At 41.8% G+C, this 16,983-nt stretch overlaps 2 protein-coding genes across 7 annotated transcripts in view; one reads left to right on the top strand and one right to left on the bottom strand.

The window, feature by feature from the left end:
• nrros (negative regulator of reactive oxygen species) overlaps nt 1-16,983 on the bottom strand; it is a 326,601-nt gene that overhangs the window by 99,850 nt on the left and 209,768 nt on the right. The gene's annotated exons all lie outside the window — the stretch shown is intronic.
• Nucleotides 1-16,983, top strand: part of ntng1a (netrin g1a) — a 124,764-nt gene that overhangs the window by 66,469 nt on the left and 41,312 nt on the right. The gene's annotated exons all lie outside the window — the stretch shown is intronic.

Raw genomic sequence — 16,983 nt, forward strand, 5'->3', positions numbered from 1 at the left:
TGTTGGGCAGAAAAGTTGAAGTTATAAAGATAGAGGTAAAGTTCCATCTCACTCATTTGCCATTGAAATATCATCCTCTATCTATGTCACTTCCTGTCAGTGTCCAATAAGGAAGTGAAACTATGAACATCACAAAAATGTTCAAACTAAAGAAAGCTGGGTCTTTTTTTAATTTTTTTTTTACAAAATCGTAAATATAATTGTGTTAACAGTGTTTCAGCAAATATCGTGTCTAAAGTGTCATATGCACAGGGACTAGATGGACGTTTCTATACTCACTACTGCCACCTCAGGTCTAACAGGTAACTGCAGTTTCTATACATGCATGCACTTCGGACCCGAATTAAAAACTTTTTGAATGACAGTGCAGGATTTTAGAGGCAGTTGTGGTGAACAGGTCTGGGCTCATTCTACACATTAGGACATTACTGGAACATGTAGGGGGAGGAAAATACATAATGTAACATTTAAACATTTTTTTTTAAATTGAGGGCCACATATTGAGGTGTATATGGTGTGGAGGGCCGCAGATTGGTGGTCAATGCCTTCAAAATTTCAACTGTGTGTTTAGCAGAGTTTTAACCCGTGCCTTAATTTAGGAACCCTAAAAACAGCTTTTCCCTGCAATAAAATGATAGTTATGAAACTTGTAGTAAAATATTCCTTCTCAGGTGATGTGTGCCAATTCAGCAAGAAGCCTGAGGACCACCAAAAATTGGGATGAGGTCCGCATTTGGCCCCCAGGCCGCACTTTGGGTACCCCTTGCTTAAAGGCAGGATTCAACCCCCTAACCTGACGTTCACTGCCCTGCCCCAGGTTTTTATGAATAGACACAGTTGTATTTTTATTTGCTAAGATATCATTAGAAATGAGTTAGGGTTAGGGTTGCTGTATGCCTATTTGTGTGGGGTTTCTTCCTTTAACTGAAATTCAAAAGTATTTTGAACAGAAAGGTAAATTGTATAGTTTTCCTGAAAGAAATCACATGCTTTTACAGCAAATATCAGCAACATTGATATGAAAAACGTGCTTAGTTTTGGGTATATAAGCTTCGCCTCGTCGGCATGCGTGTCTTGTGTAACCCGCGGTGCATTGATATGGTGCGCCTGTTGCCGGGCGCGGTGCTGTCGGTCTCCGTGCCGACCTGTGCTTGTTTATCTTCCTCCTCTTCACTTCAAAGTTGCGGTGAGATGTGCTTGCTCAGTTTGAAGGTCTGCGCTGTCTCCACACAGCCGTGAATCCTCCGGGAGCCACTGCTGAATGCTTTATGAACCCATGACTTCGAGGTTAAAGCCAAAATATCATCTTTTTTCTTATTGAAGTTTTCCCTCAGATTTCTTTGAAGTTTTTTTTTTTCACAGCTTTGGATCCAAATAAGTCGACAATAAGCTTAAAAAAAAGGGCTGCGCGCGTATTATCAGTGGCACAGTCTGACACCATTGAGGTCTTTCTGAACTGTTATCTCGGTGAGAAACCAATTGTCATTTAGAAAGAAAATGTTAATGAGCCATGAAAAAAAGCAAATTTCTTTATAACAAAGGGGACATTGTTGAACATTATTGAATTAAGGCAGTAAAAGCGTTATCTGTACCAATTTGTGATCCGTCTTGTTGAGGTATGATTGCGTATGGGCTGTGGTGTGTTATGAAGTAGACATGAATCCCAGTTTCTAATGATGTATTAGGTGCAATTTAGCAACAGGCTTAGTGAATCAGGCTTTTAGTCTAATCCTATTTTCCTCCTGTTTGTGTCAGTGATCCAGGAAAACTTCACCTCTTAACCTCCGCCTTAACCGAGCGTATTTTCTCCAGGTCACCATTAAATCTTAAAGCTTCTCGACTTGAGCTCACAGCCTATAGGCCAGTGTAACACTTCATTTGAAAGCTAAGCTACAAAACTGATCAAAATCTTTTTGTTGCATTGCCGCCGCGTTTGTGTCACGTTATTGATGCTTTTTCCGGCACGTTTTTATTGTGTTTTTGGTGCTTTCTTTGCCCTGTTTTGGCCACTTCTTTTCTTGTGCTTTCATCGTTCTTTTGTTGCTTTTTTTGTCAGGTTTTTGTTGCGTTTTCGTTCTTGCTGCTGCTGCTCCTTGTTCGACCTTAATTAATTTAGTCTCAGTTTATTTAGTCTTGGTTTGTCAGGAATGTTATCTTGATTATCATAGACCTTTGCAGTTAGACCTAGACCTAGACAGTTAAGATAGTATAAACCTGTACAGAGAGATTCATTATTGGTAAAATAATGAAGCTGTAACTGCCTGTCGATAGAGTTGACAGGTTTATGGACATTGTGAAAGAGAACATGACGAAAGAATTATAGCCTACACTCTTGATCAAGTCTAAAGATGGCCCCCTGGATGCTGAACTGGTCAAAAGATGGGATAAGCGCAGTGGTCCAAGTTCTTTACGGGGTCAGCAAAGTCTACAAATATGGCTACCAATAAAACTAAATAGTTTGAGAGAAGACACAGGGGATGAGGCTAAATGGTGGCTTATAGATGCCGTGGATATAATCTCCGAGAGTTTGTTTGAAGCGGTGGTAAAGTTTGTGAAATGAGATGATGAATGGAGAGTGTGATTCACGAGGCCCACCTGTTCTCCTGTTTAAACCGGCCGCAGCACACAGCCACCTGCGTGCCACTTTGTGCTGCTTTGCTCTCTCATTTTACACACCATCAGTTAATGTCGACCCAGGCGCCAAATTCAACCTCCTAGAAAAAAAAAAAATGACTGCATTCTTTAGCTCATAGTAGATTTGGTAACATTTATACAGGGGTTAAAGGGGGCTGGAGCGGTCAGGACTTTACTATGTTACCATAAATATGTACATAAGCCATCGTACAACTGCAATATTTGCCCCCAAAACAATTGTTATTACGCTTCAACACTTTCCCCTTCCCATTTAGTGCACTATGGAAAGTGTCCTGTGCTCCATTCACACCCATTAATTCAAGCAGGCACCCAGCTCCAGCCATCTGCACAGGGTGTTTCTCTGTCAGACAGTATTAATATAGACCCTGCCCCTCTCGTCCCAATTAATCAGTTATTCCCAGCTGCCATAAAGCTCCTCAAGCAATGCACATGTGGACCGTGAAGGTAAGAAAACACACCGGAAATGCATATAGGGGAATAGTGAATGTGTTGAAATGTGTTGATGTGAGGTGTGGAGTATTGGCAGCAACCGAGCGGAGAAAGCCGGCTGTATCTGTGGGACACAGCTGCCCTGACATCATCATCTGCATGTAACAGAACCGCAGGCAAAATCAGGCAAATGTCACCTACACATTAATTATAGCAGGACTGAAGACAGAAATAACTGTCATTCAAAAGTGTCATGACATGGTTCTTTATAATTACTGCACGGATCATCTTTCTATCCATCTTCTTTGGCTGTAGCCATTGAATATGGCACAGTACATTTTAATTTACAAAATACTATGTGGATAAGTAGTGGTAGAGTCATTAGCACTAACTATGCTAACTCTAACTATGGGTATGGAGAGGTTCCTCTGTCTAAAGCCTGGTTTATATCGAGCAGCCAGTCCCGCCCACCGCAACCGTCTAGATGCAAGGCAAAATTGTTCAAACGTACACGTTTTTCACTTCATTTGAGCTGCGATTTATTTTCTTGAAAAAAAAGATTATAATATAAAAAGAGAAAACACAAAAGTACTAAAAGACAGGAACAGTGCATTAATTGAAAATAGCTTGGCAGAGGGAGACTGAAGGAGTTTGTCTCTAGTTTACTAGTTTGCTTATGGATCAACCAATCACAGCCCTGATGCTGGGTGACTTTTTGGAGTAGGTGCACGTCTGCGACACTGCAGCTGCAGCAAGCTCACTGACTGGCTGCCAGGTGCGTTCAGCGCTTCAGCGCTTGAGTTTGATGTTGAAATATAAATCAACCTGTTACCCTGGACAGTTTGTCCCTCTCACGGGTGTGGGTAAACTATTCGACATGGGTCACGTTGGATTGTTACTCTGAGGGACCAGGCCTATAGCAGTTTGGGGGATTTACAATTCAACTGTAATAGCTTATTAAACTACATAAAAACATGTCAGTGAATCCAGTCTTGTTGGTCATTCTTTCTAGCCAAAGCATGAAAGTTTGGTTTTAGATGGTTATTAGTACTGATTTTAAGTTTTGGTGTGGCTTCATGGCTCCCTGGGCCGGATTAAGACACAAAATTGGCCGAATGTGGCCCACTGGCCTTAGTTTTCTTCTCTAACAGAAAGCAAATTACTGATAATTGTCCCATGTGTGCCTTACAGCACATAGTTAATTCAAGCAAAGTATTGTGGCAACATTTTCTGCATAATTTTAACGACTTTACTAATACGTTATAATTTACATGCCTGTCTTTAAGTTGCCTTAGGATTTAAAGCTAAAGTTCATGAAGCAATTTTTTACCTAGCCCAAGGCATAAACAACACGATTAATGAAGTTAATCTTTAGAGCAAATAGCCACTTTAATTTCCCTTATCAATGAATTAGGTCCTTCCATTATGCCTTCAAGACACGGCATATTTTACTATTATTAAACGACTTTTTAAATAATTGGCATTTCTTTGATTAACCCTTATTAAATGTGTCCTACAGTCTTATTAATTTGATAATTTACTTGCGTTTTGTGGCTCATTAAACAAGGGACAAATGAGTGGTAAAGTAAACACAAGAACAAAGAAAAGAAGGATGGCAAAATGTAAAAAAAAGCGTTTTTGATCTATAGTGTCTAAAACAAAGACGTTGATTCGTGGGAGCGGGATGCTATAGTTCATGGAGACAAACCACCTTGTCAGTGCTTGTGTCTCTTTTGAAAGTGCTGCAGAGATTTACTGTATAAACTCCAAAGTCTTTGACCTTTGTGATCTGCTAAATCTCTGCTGCGTCTTTTGAAAATGCTTTTTTTCCTCCATTCACTCTGACAGTTTACAGTCCAAAAGTCAACCGGAGAAGACGCACAATTCAATACCTTTCATGAAGTGCAAAGTCAAATCAGGATTCATGCCACGCTTCGGTGTGCTCTTTTGGGTTCTAGTTTCTGCAATATATTGGCAAAAAGGTTAAGTCAGTCTAAGGCAAGGCTTCGCGGATCATATTTACACAATTTTCCATATTCAAATCAACACCAAAGGATAAGCAGATTATTTACATGTGGGTGGAGTTATTAGCATTCAATCTACTTAAGATAATATAAGAATGGAAATATACCAATCGACAAGCTTCTGAATTGTCAGGTAAGATCATCAGCCATACGTTTTTGAGTTCAAGCATTTCACAATCATTGTGAGATGATAGCAGACGGTGAGGTTAGGTATTGAACAAAATTTACCCATGAACTAAAGCCGGGAAAGGATAGTCGACAGTAGCAACACTGTAAGGTCATATTAGTAAAAGGGACTGTACGGAGTTGAAAAATGTTAAAATTATGTATTTTCCTCCCCCTATTTGCTCCAACAATGTCCTTTTAAGCATTTTGCATTTAAAAGCATTTATATTTGAGCGGCATCAGCTTCGTGGTTGTGTAAGCTACGCATCGGCGGAGTGATCTGCAAGAAAACAGTCCCTCAAAATGCGATAATTCATGTGATGCAAGGTCAGTTATATTCCAAAAGTGATTCTATCTGTACCATTTTGGTACATTTTTGGTAAATGATTAGTGACAGAGTGAGCGCTCTCCCTGTGCAAAGACCTTTGATGTGTGAAGTACTTTCGCTTTGTCATCGAACAGCGCAGCTCGTGTTTAGAGAAGTTTAGCTGAAATAAAACAGAGTCATGATGTGGATCTGGTCTCTCCCTGCAGCTCAGGAGGGAATAATGTCATTTCTCTATTTTTATCGCTGCTTAAGTGGAAAGGCTGCTCAAAACATAAAGTTGCATGTGACGGGGCTGCGGCTTGTGTTGCCTTCTGTTGTGCTGGACATCTTAAACTTTTTTATACCCATGTTATGTTAATTGAATAAAGATAACATACTGTAGGTTTCGAGAAAAGTACCGTTAAGGCACCGGTATCGAAAAGCAGCTATGGTTAAAGTAGTTACCCAGCCAGCCCTACTATATTGCAAGACAGAATTTATACCTTATCACGTGTCTGAGCTGTTTGACATTTTAATCTCATGCACAAACTCATTACCAATCTCAGGCGCATGATTCATATTCTTCTTTCCCCGCTCAGAATATCAATGTCCCGTGTTAATGCCAAACGTGCAAAGCTAATCCTAGAAACAATGCGATGAAATACAGTGGGCTGAAAGCTTTCTGTACAAATATGGTCGGCTGATAAAGCCCTGTGTCAGTGACATTGCACTCACACAAGCTATCAGGCCAATCCCCAGCATTTTATCACGGGCAGGAGACCACAGATACGAGGCCGCGGGGCCGCACAGCGACATGGAGATTTTATCAACAGAGAAGTCGCAATACTCCCTCAGATCCTGCTCTGGCTATTTCTCACTCCACCGACCAAAGTTTCCGCTCCGACCAGACAACGTAAAGGCTTGTTTTCCTGAAGACAGACACACTGCTGATAATGCACAGCTCATATTTGGAGCATTGATTTTTTTTCTTCTTTCCCCCGATGTGTTTGCCATTATTAGCAAGCGGGCGCAGACAACAAATTGAATTTATGTCTTCAGCTGGATGAGTGCACTGCTGATGCGGGACTCGTGATGGGACTTTTCCACAGCGAGGCAACAGGATCTGAATGAGCACACTGCACATATTTTGATCACATTCAAATCAATTAAAGCTATTATCTTAAATTGAATGACGTTAATAGTTTTGTGACATCTTTACCCTCATTCGTCAGGAGCGCCGCCATCCGTGAGGGGCTCCGCTCGGATTATGTGGGCGGCTTTGATATTCCCCTCCGCTTTTATGCAGCCAAACGCATAAGTAGCCGTTTACCACAGCTGATGCCGAATCGTGACATCTCGACAGCCACAAAGCACCATTTCATCCCCTTTTATCTGCACGCCGGCGTTGCCAATTTCACCCCATTGTGCCAAAAAAGCGGGCCTCCAGTGCGTAGGTCGGCCATATTGGAGGCATTTTTCTCCCCGTTCCCGTCGACGGAGCCCATTCAACATTCATGCTGACCCATTTCATTAATGTAGAGGCCTTTTTTCGGCGCGTCTTCCCCCATCACCGCCGGCTGCTGTCCCCTTCTCTAATGGGCCATCCTGTCAGGGGCTCATGACTAATTCCTCCATTGACCTCTCCTTCACTCAGCAGCCCCCCTCTGTGCTGATGATTCATTAGCTACTGACAGCTGACAGGGGCTTCATACCTACAGAAGGGAACTCACCTGAGGAGACTAGTCAGCTAATACTGTACTTGTTCTCTGGCTATGATTAGCTGTACATTAGTTTAAAAAGTTCTCTAATTATTACTTAGTTTTGAGGGATAATGTGTATCAATCATACTGTTACACCACTGAAGAGACAAACAAAGTAAAAGAGTATTCATTGTTATGTTTGTGTTCAGCATAAGTGGCATAAGGGAGTCGCTGATGGCGCCAGACAGAAAACTCATTTTATCCGAGACCTAATTGCTGAGAGGTAAACTTCTTGATTACAATTATCCAAACAGTGGGACGTTTTTACCCTTTGAAAAACGTGCTTGTTAATGAAACCTTGCACCATAATTGATGACAATTGGCTAACAACACTCCAAACACTGCCAAATTATTTTTCCCTTGTTGTGCTGTTTGGCTGTTTCTTGAGTTCATTCAGGTTGAATCTGTGTAAAATTGAATGAGAGGAGCATCCCGTCACTAAGAGGAAGAGGGAGAAAGTTTCACATATGCAACTAGGGCTCAGCGACATTTAAAGCGCTTGTGGTAGGTTTTAATCCTTTTGTAGTTATGAGTTAGTTCAGTATATAACATCTGTTGTCGGTAATAATCATAGTTTTATTTCAGTGAAGCAGCAATTTATTGCAGAAAAGTTATTTTCATTAAACTTTTTGAGTTAAAGGGGCTGGATGCAAGTTTGCCATTTTATACTCACAACTGCCATCTCAGGCCATATGTGTAACTGCACCTTCTATATTAAGCTCGTGCATGACGGCAATTCGGACCCGAAGTGACACCTTTTTGAGTGACAGTGCAGGATTTTAGAGGCAGTTGTGGTGAACAGGTCTGAGCTCATTCTACACATTAGTACATGGCTGGAACATGTAGGGGGAGGAAAATACTTAATTTTAACATTTTTAAACGCTGTATAGTCCCTTTAAAGCAGGGGTCACCAACCTTATTTCTGCTGAGGGCTACTTTAAGAGCATTAAGTTGTTCGAGGGCTACCAGTTAAAAACAAATCCTAAAGACTTAAATGTACACTGTTCACTGTTCACTGTTCACTAGGATATTGACTCCTTATTATATTAAAATAGCTTTATTTTAGACTCATACTGAGTCACAAGAACTGAAATAACTGTAATTTTAAGAATTAGATTCAAGAAAATGAAGTGTTTTACACTTTAGAAAAAGTCCCAAGGGCTACTGGACATGCCCCAAAGGGCCCCTAGGTGCCCGCGGTGACCCCTGCTTTAAAGGGACACTGCGTAACATTTTGATTATACTGTTGCCATCAACACGAAACCTGCTCCTAATGACCAGCTGGACACAGAAAATGCTATTATTGTAGTGGGTAATAAAAGAATGGATTTGGAAGAGAACCTAACTTATCTAAATCTCAAATTCTTTAGTTGATGTCTCCATGGAGACCAGCTGGAGAAGTTCCCACTCCTGGTAAAGTTACAGTCATTTCATAGCCATTTTTGACTGAGTTATCTTTAGCTCAATAGATGCTCATTATGTTTGGCCATTCGACGGAGCCTTACCCCATGTTTGTTTGTATATTTAATTTTCAATGGTGAAAATAAAGGCATGCATTTCAGAGAGATTCTTCCATATGATTCTGACTCACTCATTTCTCAGACATGACTAGACTTTTCTCAGACAAAACTTTAAACATGTTTACCTCTATCTATGTCACTTCCTGTCCATCCAATGAGGAAAATAAATGATAAACATCACAAAAATACCAAACCAGAAAAAAAAAAACATGGTAAAATTGTATTAAAAAGTGAAACATATTCTCACCCATATGTAAACCTGAACACTCTTAAAGACAACTTGAATGCTTTTGATTTCAATTTAAAATAGAAGTACTCTACATAATAATAATAATAATGCATTGGTTTTATATAGCGCTTTTCTGGACACTCAAAGACGCTTTACATTGCATTATTCATTCACTCCATACCCGGTGGTGGTAAACTACTATTGTAGCCACAGCTGCCCTGGGGTAGACTGACGGAAGCGAGGCAACCAGTCTGCACCATCGGCCCCTCCGACCACCACCAACCACTCACTCACTCACTACATTCGCTAGGCTTCCTGGTGTTACTAAACGGTCTCCCATCCAAGTACCGACCAGGCCCTTCCCTGCTTAGCTTCCAAGGTCTGAGGGGATTGGGCATCACAAAGGCGGTATGACCACATGCACTTTTTTTGTACATTGCTCATATTTTTATTAGTTATTTTTTCTGATATTCTGCAGACTTTCTCACAGCCTGCATCTCCAGTAAGAACATCTCAGCTGCACTATCACTGTATGTATCTTCCTTAATGCTTTATTAGCTGTGTAATGGCCTGCTGACTCATAAAGTCGGATGCATTTGCAAATACGAGCTAATCACATTTAAACAAGCAGAAAGCCCTGTTAGCCCCGCGCTCATCACACAGACTTCCTACTGAGCCAGCATATCGTCACGGCGACACGAGAACAGCGCCGAGTCTGGAAAGACAACACCATATGGCAGGCTTTTCTTTATCGAAAATCTAAGCGTTTGCAGCACAGGGAGAAGTATAGTGGATTCTCTGTTTGTCCAACTCAACTTTATTTATGGAGCACCTTTTTTTTTGCTTTGGTTAAAGTCAATGGGCTTCAGCTTTTAAATAAAATACTGCAGAAGTAAAACAATTTCCACTTACAAAATAATCTTTAGGGTCCACAAAGAAAATCTATGCTTCAGCGTTCAGGAAGTCAGTGAAACCATCTTTATGCAGGAGCAGCATTTTGCACCTCATATGCAAAATAAACATGTATTGGGACGGCGACGGGGTTCGTACGTTCCAAAAAACTCCCCAAGCGACGTATTGGATTGTGATCTGAATATGATGAATAAGAAAAGCCTTGATAATGGGATCGTTGAGTCATGAAAGCCATTTTTGACTGAGTTATCTTCTGCCCAATAGATGCTCATTATGTATGGCCATTCGGCGGTGCCTTAGCCTCCGAGCAGAACAGCGGCACACAATAGAAATGGGGAATAACAATCACACAAAGAAAATGTATTGACGGGCGCAGACCTTTCTGTGGTTGTTGAGGTATAATGTAAGTTACTGGAGCACGATGGCACTGCGCTGATGTGGAGTGACAACTGAAAGAATAAAGTCACCAGATGTTTTGGGGGTCACAGGAAGTATTGGCTTATTTATTTGATATTGAAGTATTAGACGGATTGAAACACTTGCCCTATAAAGTTTACTATAAATTATAAACTGACTATAAAGTTTATAGGGCAAGTGACAACTTTTGGTAATTTCCGCACACTTTACATATGGCCTCCCTGCTGCACATCAGTAAGGTAAAGAAGCATGTAGTCCTCACTCAGCAAAATCAGAAGAGATCACCCTATCACAGATTCCACCTCTTGGGCATTTGTCCAATCAGCAGAGACCTGCTGCGCTCTCAAGAAGTCTGGCTGTGTTGTTTTTTGGAGGATGTAGAGAAATGAGTGAAATTACATGAAAAAGGCAGGCACCATATTTGATCATATGCCCTGTTCACTTAAACCTGAAGTTAATTAGTTTTGTCCATATTTGGACATGCCCATTGGCAAGGCAAGGCAACTTTATTTATACCGCGCATTTCGTACACAAGGCAACTCATTGCACCTATAATTCATTCTTACAGTATGTTCTAGACAAATGAACCAATAAACCCTAGGACTATGTTTTATGTTGCCAAAAGTTATTTTTAGCCAATTTTTTAGGCAGACAATGCTGTAAAGCACAATCACATTACAAAAACTCTGTCTATGACAGGTGTGATCATTCAAACATCAATATCACAAAACACAACGTCTCCTGAATACCAGCACCCCCGAGCCCTGACTTTTTGTATATTTTATATATATATATATATATATATATTTTTTTTTTTTTTACAATGTAAGGGCAAATATGGCAACTTCACTCGCATTGATTTTCTGCATGATATTGAACATTTTTGAAAAGTGTTACAACAGAACTAAACATGTGTTATGTCCCCCAATAGCACTCTTAAGGAGTGAAATTAAGTGTTTCAATGAGTGCCCTGTAAAGGGTTAAGAAGTACAGGTACAGTTGTGTTAGTACAACACATTGCCTTTAATGGTGCAAATTTGGAATGATCATTTTGCAGAAGTGAGAATGAAACTGGTAATGCTTTGGCAAATTTTATAGAGGCAAAATAGAGGCAAAAATAATATGTATTCACCGTGTAAAGCCAGTTGGAAGTTGGACAGTTCAAAGCATCTGCTCGCTTTGAATGAATGCATGTTTAATATTGACCATTTGGCTTTCATGCAGTGGTTGCTGTCTTTTACAAACCACATGCTTATTTTCACACATGGTTATCCAGGTGCTACACCAAACAATGAATGCTTGGGTGATATTGTGCTCTTTTCTTTCCATATGTGACTAGATTACATAATGGCCTCTTGAGTGACTGATATGTGCTAGGGCAAACGTGCACATTTTCTTGCCCTCACTCTTCTATTACACCGCGTGGTAAAACTTACAATTATAACATCTAGTTGCATTGCTTGCATTATTTACTGCAGTAGTACTCTCTCATCACTTCTCCTGTGGACCACTGAGACCTAATGAAACTCCAGTGCTCGCTGCAGGCTGCCAGATCTCGTTGTAATTCCACCTGCTGCTGAAGTCCCATCCCGGTTTCAGATACAGACCTAGACGATAATGCAGTGGTCCAGACTCTGGAGTTCAATAACGGGGAGGAAGAATCTACAGTTTTAAATCCGGCAATTAACAGTGTTGTATTAGATCTCCTTCCCAAATGAAGTCCATTCAAAGAAGAGACGACTAAAATGTGTTGTTGTTGAAAAAGTAACTAGCACTAGATGGCTTGGGCACGTGAAAGTAATGTGAGTACACCACCAATTTGACCACATCTCAGTTTCACAACGTCTTTTTTTGTGGACTTGGATGGAACACAGATCAAATGCCTAACCTTTCACCGTCTGTGGTCGAGCTCCACACCCAAACTGGTCGATGCTTCCAAACCTACCGGGACCTTCTCCTGGTGACTCCTCCTGACTGTGTGCCCTTCTCAAAATGATAAAATCACGTATCATTGCCTATTGCCTTAAGTCAAATGTCCTCCCTGGCCGGTGCATTTTTGTGTGTCGCTGATTCGGCAGCCAATAGTGTTTAGCTGAGTGAGGTATCAGTGGGGCACAGCATGTCGATGGTATTGAGCCGGCCTGACATGTCACAGGCAGTAAAGACCTCCTGATTGACTCCTGCTTGGATAGTATGTCCAGCTCCATACATTAGTAATGCTGAGGACTCAATACAGGGAGGGATCAGGCTGATGGATGCAGGCAGTGGCTAGATGCTCACCTCAATTACCTTAACTGTATGAGAAAAGATATGTAATGCTTTCATCAAGCCTCCGCACTCTAAAACTTCAGAGACAAACCACTTATTGTTATGAGTCACATTTCCTATGGCTGTCAGCAGGTGCCATTTTTGTGTCGTCCTTTCTACCACAATTTTGGAAGTGGGAACAGTGCAATGCTCTCAACCTTCCCAATTGGTCAAACTTGTTCAAATCACTTCCTCATCGTGCTTTTGTGTATATTCTGCAGCTAATAGAGCTCCACAGTAAATACCCTTTGTCAGCGAAGCACTTTTTCTTTACTGACATTTAGGTAGATGGCCGTGATATTTCCCTTCTTCTTCCCCCTAACCGGCCTGCTCCTCGCCGAGAAGGAGGGATCGGGGCTTATTCTGTAATTAGGGGGAGGTTTTGGGCCAAGGTTCATCCCTGGAGACTCGGTGCTGAGATCCCGCTCCTTTTCTCTTCCCCACAATGCCTTGCGATTCGGGGGTTAGTGAGAGGTGCGCGAGGCAATTAGCAAGCGAACACGCAAGCAGAAGGTATGGACAACAGCTGGGAGTGCCGCGGCGAGGGAGAAACGCCTAGCGTCGGGAGAAATCAACCTGACTAAATATTGTTACGGCTCTTCTTTCTGGAGTCCTGTGGACGAGCGGTAACAACAGGATGCACGATTGTTTGCCAGCTCAAGATTTTATGATGCGAAAATTATTTCTTTTTTTTTGCCATTGCCTGATGAAAATCATACCAAGATACCACGGTTTTGTATTATATGATTGTCTCCTCTCCCAAAGCTCAAAACATTGAGTTCTGGGAAATAGCAATAGCTTGACCCGCCTATAGCAGCGCAACCCCGGACTCCCCTTCGCGGCCGTCTTTCGCCCGAGCCAGCAAAAACAGTTTATTGAAGCAGATTTATTAACCCGGATTTTGACCCACTTCATGTACACGCGGAAGCACCTGGGCTTTCAATTGAATGTAATTGCTTCACTTAGTTAACCCACTTAAGCACCGTGTTGAGTTTAGGCGGCTCATTTGTCGGGATCAGCAGCGTTGCGCGTTGGGGGATGCAGCCAGATTGCATTGTGGGTAATTACTATTAATTAGTGGTTGATAGTTTGGGCTTTGAAGCTGCAATGAGCAAAATAGAGCAACATGAACAAGCGGCTCGACGGAGAAAGAGCTGTTTATAAATGTGCCGCATGCAATTACAGTTTATTAGATTAGCAAAACAAGCTGTTTACGGGACGCTCTCTCTTGGTTTTTGGTAGAAATTGGAACGGGAAAGTGCTTTGGTGAATAAACAGCTGATAGTATGCAGGGTGAAAGTCAAAGTAATCGACTTGGTATGATAATCAAGCAAAGGGATGGAGAACAAAAAGGTGCAAAAAAAACGAAACACTAATTACTGTGTTAGTCTTCTTGAAATAAATACATGAAATACAATAATTATATGAACCTCTGTTTCTTGTTAAATAAAAACAGGAATTCTCCAGGTGGATGTTGTGTTTTACAAGCTACAAACAGGAATTTTAAATATACTGTAGAGCATTATTGTTTTTTAAGTGACAAAATGCTGCATAGAGAAGTTGTACTTTATTTTACATTATGTATAAAAATGCATTCTTGCTTCTTCCTGTGATGTGGTTTTGACCTGAAGTTTTATGCTATAGGTGCCAGTGAGTGATTGATGGTGGTCCAAGAGGTGCAGATTTGCCGCCACACGTCCATCACGTTGTCCCAGGGCTGTTGTGGCAGCAGAAGCTCATTTCCAATTATGAGAAGCAAATAAAAACAGGCTTTTATATAATTACTTTCGGCATTTATCTGGGCTTAGGGACCACCGCAAACGCCTTTTCTTTCTGCTTGTTTGCAAAGTACAAGTTCCGTTTCTCTCCAGCCAAAACTATATTCTTATGAGAAAAAGTTGAATAAGCCGGGAGCTTGAGCTTTATGCGCTGTTTTTGTTTGCTCGCCGCCGCCGCCCGGGAAGCCACAATCCGCCGCCTGCACCCACAGTGTCAATCACAATCCCATTATTGAGAGGTCAGGCGCACACAGCCCTGCAGGTAAAGCCTCCGTCTCAACAGGCCGCCATGCCCCGCGCTTCCACTGGGATAACGCCTAAGACAATGCATCCCGGGCATTTTGGTCAGCCATATTTCAAGGCGAACTTTTTACCATCTAAGGATGTGTCTTTCCTGGTTAGAGATTTCTTTATTTTTATTTTTTTTGTGCCCTTCTTGCGATTTGAGCTCATGGCCTCCTGGGTAATTTTATGAATGCATATCAGAACCTTTAGTTCATAGGCGGTGGCGGGCACACTCAATAATGCCTTGAGCGATATCACTTTGAGAGGACCACACAAAAACAACAGCGACTCGGAGCTATGAATATTAATGCGGGAGACGGCGAGCGAGAGAGAGAACATGGCGCTCCAGTCGGTTGATATTGAAGTCATGCTGTATAAAGCAGCATAAAGGCCTTTGACCCAATGGGCTGCTGAAGTGAAGCCATCCCTATAGAAAATATGTAAAAGGAGGCCCCGGAGGAAACCAGATGAAACGCTGTTAACTACACATTTACTTTGAGTGAAATAGCAGTGGCCAGTGTTACTCCCCCGGTAGCCGTATTGGAGAGGACGCGTCGTGATTGGCAGGCCCGCGTTACTGGCGGCTACAGGACCCCGCGGGCTCCCACATCATTATGCCGGCGGCGCTATCATTTCTGGGCGTTGATTAAAATGTTAGAGATGTTAAAGGAAGCTGAAGGTTAGACCACAGAGGACCCCTGCGTGAAGCCCAGCCGCACTCTGCGCAGGGGCCGGTCCTTATGCGCCTTTTTTTTTAGAGACAAAGTGCTGCTATGTAAAACAGTCCTGGTGCAGAAAGACGAGGTCGAACGGGGGATGAATAAGTTTGCGACAGTCTGTGGGCACTTCAACTTTGCGAGCCTCGCCATAAGCGTGAATCGTATTGGGAGTTTTTGTTATAAGTGCTGTTTAGGTGGAGCTACTCCTACACAGTAACCGTCATGTGCAAACTTCATACGTTTCTCAGTAGCTGTGTAAAAATACCTGGTGTGTACGGCAAATTCTTTGACCATTGATTATTTATTCCAAGCTTGCTTATTAAAGGAGACGTGCAAAGTTGGGTTGCTCTCTTGTCACAAAATCGGTTTACTTTGGTCGTTTTTTCTTCTTCTACCGCTTAAAGGGGCTAGATGCAAGTTGGCCATTTTATGCTCACTACTGCCACCTCAGGTCTTATGTGTAACTGCACCTTCTATATTAAGCTCGAGTGACGGTGCAGGATTTTAGAGGCAGTTGTGGTGAGCAGGTCTGTGTTCATTCTACAAATTAGGACATTGCTGGAACATGTAGGGTGAGGAAAATACTTATATTAATATTTTTAAACTCCGTATAGTCCCTTTAAAAGAAGTATTTCCTGGATTTAACTGCGCAATAAATATAACACGAGACTGTCCTCCACATTTTAAATTCCATGAATCACCATGGCTCACAGTATGCAGTTCCGCGCTAAAGTTTTGTCATTACGCCACCAAATGTGTTTATAAGGTGTCATCCCCACTACAGCCTGCAGAGGGCGCTCCTTACTTTCATTTCAATATATAGATACATTATCAAAGGGTTAAATGTGAAATATGAATGCTTAGGTTGCCACAGTGACATGTTCATTCTTCTCTTCTAAATCCTCTTAAAGGGGGGGTATTATGCAAAATGGACTTTTTCAAGCTTTACATCATGTTATTAAGTCATTCCCTCATTAAAAACATGCCTGAAGTGTTGCCTTGGCACTTTCACGTATTTTTGAGTAATCTGTAAAAACTCTGATGGCGGCCATTTTAGGGATAGGTTTGCCTGAGTCCTCCTAGGAACGCCCCCACCTCCTGGAGACGCCTCCGAGCTTTCGTCACCAGCCGAGTAACCAACCACTGCCCCTCAGCAGAACCCCACTGATGCCACAGACAGCGTGTGGAGGGGGCGTGTCGGAAAGGGTCAGAGGTTCTTAAAGAGACAGAGGTCTATTTCAAGACATTTGCTACAGCCATTTTGAAAGAGCAATTTTATACAAGGCAGTTATTCTAATTTACTGCATTTACAGACCAACAGAGGGTTTCGTCATCATTGTAGTGTGCTATAGACTGGTGCTATGTGATTGAAAAAAGCATAATACCCCCACTTTAAAGGAACAGGCCACCGTTTTTCCATACTGAGATATGTTCATGCCTGAGCTTAGACGAGTTTATATGTACCTGGTCTTTGTG

This window comes from Gobius niger, assembly GCF_951799975.1.
Source record: "Gobius niger genome assembly, chromosome: 18".
Taxonomy (NCBI): Eukaryota; Metazoa; Chordata; class Actinopteri; order Gobiiformes; family Gobiidae; genus Gobius; species Gobius niger.